Raw genomic sequence first — 4,136 nt, 5'->3', positions numbered from 1 at the left:
TATATACATATATATATATTTCGCTTTGGCATTTCGAGAGTAATAACCAGGTGTAGAACTTAATATACTTAAGTTTCAGAACGAAATGTTGGCCGACTAAGAATCGGTAATAAGAAACAGAGCTGACAAAGAATGATTATCTTATGGACTTTATTAGCTTCATTAGCATATTCAAAGCTTTGATGGAGCAATAAGGTGTAATTTAGGTACTAAACTATGGGTGCGAAACAGCTGTAAGCTAATGAAGTCAAAGTAAAACGAAAGTCTCTCCCGAGTTGTAGGCTCATGACACCGGTTTGCGGGATTCTCTGTCGTATATATTCTGACGCCAACCCGCTTGAACTCATTTTTGCCAACTGAGTGTAGTGGACCTACGTGAAGTGGCTCAGCAACACAACCCGTTTCCCGATCCAGTATACGAAATTATAATCTTACAATCATGAGTGGAACACCCTGATCACTAAGTCACGCACCTACACACTCACTCTCACACATGTATATAAACATATATCATTCATATAGATATATCCATATCAATGTTATACATGTATACATTACACACACATGCGCTCACACACACAGGCACACGTACTAGATGCACACACTGCACACACACACACACACACACACACACACACAGGTCAGTGCCTAGACTGGGGACTGTATTCATCTACACTGGATAGTGTTGACCTCGGTGGGATTTCACATCAGAACGTAAATAGCCGAAATAACACAAAGCACTTTTTCCGACGAGTTAATTTAGCTTCACGTGTACGCTCATTTAGCTTCACGTATGTCACAAGTTTCACTGACATTTTGTTAAAAACAAATGATAGCCATAATGATGATGATGCTGATGATGATGATGATGATGATGATGATGACGACGACGACGACGACGACCAGGAGGAGGAGGAGCGGTGTTTTGACAGGATTTGATGATCTAATCCATTCTATGCAGATTTTCTAAGTTAATATCAAAATGGAGTTTGGACTTACAAAATGTGCTGTGATGGTGTTGAGACGGGGAAAGTCTGGCAGAACAGAAAGTATATGTATGCCAAGTGGTAAACTGATGGAGGCAATTGAACCTGAATCTTGATATAGATACCTGGGAATACTTGATGCAGACAGAATTAAGTATGGTAGTATGATATGAAAGCCAGAGAAAAATGTTAGATTCAAAGCTGAAAACAAAAATATAATTTTATCAATAGACTCGTGTAGATACAATGGTTCGGTATGGAACTGGCATTCCGAAGTGGTCAGAGGATGAGCTAAAGGAGTTGGGCAAGAAGACAAGAGAGCTACTAACTATGCAAGGAGCACATAATCTACCTGGAGACACTGATGGTCTGCATTTGGAGAGCGCAAATGAACAAAGGGGACTGATGAAAATGGAAGGCTGCATGCGCGTTGAACATGGGAACTTGCTGAGATAGCTAACCTAAACTGAAGAAACCTTGGTTGAAGCAGTGAGAGATGAGAGCAAATTGAAAACTGGCAAAAAGAAAATGAACAAAACACGAAGAATCATTACTCAGCTAGGGTGCATACAACCAATTCTTTCTAGCTCCAACTGAAGGTGCTGGAGACCACAGGTGGAACTGGTTAAAGAAGGGAATAAAGAAAAGAGGCTGAGAACACTATACTTGGAGTACAAGACCAACATTTCTCCACAAATTAGAATCAACCTTAGAAATGAGCAGGCCTTTTCATTGTATAGAATTTGACGAAAATTTTGCCTGTATTGTGAAAGAATACCCTCGAACTGTTCAGAAGTAATTTAAATTGTGGCAACATGATGTGGTAGCTAAGGCGCTGAATTGGAAACTGTATGAAAAAGATAGGGTTAGAAAGAGACCAGATGTACGAAAACACACTACAGAGGGTAACTGAGTCGGAGACCTGTGAAATCCTGTGGGATTTTCCATTCCATATGAAACCAGGAGCTTGAGAACAACAAGCCGGACCTAATGACGGTGGGCAAGATGAAACATATGTGTATTATAACTGATGTTATAATACACATATGAAAGAAGAAGAAGAAGAAGAAGAAGAAGAAGAAGAAGAAGAAGAAGAAGAAGAAGAAGAAGAAGAAGAAGAAGAAGAAGAAGAAGAAGAAGAAGAAGAAGAAGAAGAAGAAGAAGAAGAAGAAGAAGAGTCTCAAATGTTGGCACAAGGCCAGCGAGTTCGTGAGTGGGGCAATAAGACGATAACATCGACCTCAGTGCTCTACTGGTACTTACTTTATCGACTCCTAAAATCGACCGCAGTAGAATTTGAACTCAGAACGTAAAGACAGACGAAATGCTGCTGAACATTTTGCCCGGCGTTGCGAACGATTCTGCCAGCTCGTCGCCTTAGTAGTAGTAGTAGTAGTAGTAGTAGTAGTAGTAGTAGTAGTAGTAGTAGTAGTAGTAGTAATGATGATGATGATGATGATGATGATGATGATGATGATGATGATATGGTCAAGATCGATAGAAAATATGAAACAACATTTTCCAGGAATTGCAATGAATTTTATTTTTGAAACCATAAGCTAAAAATAAAATAAGAATTTTGATAATACTCCAGAAATTTTTACCAACATGGAAGAATAAAATGGCTATTATTAATAAATACAATTATAAGAATTTTAAAAACAGGATGAACTTTATTTTATACAATGAAATTTCCTCCATAGTACAATGAAATTAGGCGTTTGGATATTCTAGTTTATGAGTTCATAAATAATATAGTTTGAGACAGCATTTTGACATTTATGAGAAATGTTCAGCTGCCATTTTAAAGGAAAGATGCCAAAAGTCCTCTTGATAGAATATGTAATGAAATTAATACTTCATTGTAAGAATAGTACTCTTCTCTGCTTGTTTTTACACCTGTTTTATTAGCATGATAGATAATCGCTCTGAATATCATAACTGTGCATAGAGTCTAACGAAGCTTTACCCTCCTCTGTTCTGGCAAACTTATAAGAAAACTGTTATCTAAAAATAAGATATATCAGTTGTTGGTGATCCTCTTAATTGTGTAGTATAGATTAGTTCTTAGTCTGGCAATCGAAACTTGTTAATGTTCACTCATTTAAAGGAATATAAATCCAATCAACTTATACTTTCCCTCCCAAGATGACGCTCTCTTCCGATAAATTGTTTAAGGATCAGTTCCATCTGTCTGATCCATTCAAACTCGAAGAATGAAAGAGGAATGAAAGAAATAATAGTTTCTCTATCAACTTTCGCTTTTCGCTACAAGTCACTCTGACAACTCATTCAATTGATACTGTGTATTGCATCAGTATTAAAATATACATTGAAAATACAATTCAAAGCTGCTGTTATACTTTTCTAAATGTTTACTGTGTGCTTTAGGATAACTTGAAGTTACTTTCTCACAACTGCCTGATAATGGACACCAAGAAAACAGAAATTTAAGATCACATTGTCTTCCATTTTTTTTTTCTTCTCATGTTTGAAGATTTAGTGTAAAAAAATCGATGCTTCGTACGTGATGCTTGAAATTCATGAAAAACACAGAGATAATGATAAACATAACAAGTCCAGAAATTGAGATGTTCATTGTAGCCATTTTATTGGAACTACATTTAGCATACGTCTACAAGAGGAAAACTAAAAAACAAGTGTATTGAATTGCAGTTCACAAAATAAACAAAACTAATTTATAAGAGGAAGAAATACAACAAGCGAAACAATTTATATGATTAACTTAAAGATACACGCCGAACTTTATGTGTCTAGAATTGGGTCTGTTTTATGACTTCAACGATAAAAAATAGATTTAGTAAAAAATTAGCTTGAAAATCGTATGAAGCTCCAAATGGGGTCCTAAATGTCTGGAATATAAATCAAAGAAATAATATGAGATTTTTTCATAACGTGAATATATAGTTCCCTTCATTGATTTGTCTATTTAATGTTTGTTAATTTATGTTCCTATAAAGTTTCAACAATGAATATAATAAAGCAAAGTGAAGAAATAAACAAATAACATGAAAAAATCATTTATATGAACATACACACATGCATATATATATATATATATATATATATATATACACATATTCACACATAAGTCATTTTCTTTTTTAGATTGATATATGCTTATATATA

The 4,136-nt window shown here is 35.3% G+C and overlaps 1 protein-coding gene across 2 annotated transcripts in view; it reads right to left on the bottom strand.

Moving 5' to 3' along the window:
- The window catches only part of LOC106867807 (atrial natriuretic peptide receptor 1), an 822,997-nt gene that overhangs the window by 529,729 nt on the left and 289,132 nt on the right, over nt 1-4,136 (bottom strand). The window lies entirely within an intron of this gene.

This window comes from Octopus bimaculoides, chromosome 8 (assembly GCF_001194135.2).
Source record: "Octopus bimaculoides isolate UCB-OBI-ISO-001 chromosome 8, ASM119413v2, whole genome shotgun sequence".
Classification (NCBI taxonomy): Eukaryota; Metazoa; Mollusca; class Cephalopoda; order Octopoda; family Octopodidae; genus Octopus; species Octopus bimaculoides.
The sequence above is the reverse complement of the archived record's forward strand: the minus strand, read 5'-3'. Positions and strand labels throughout refer to the sequence as shown.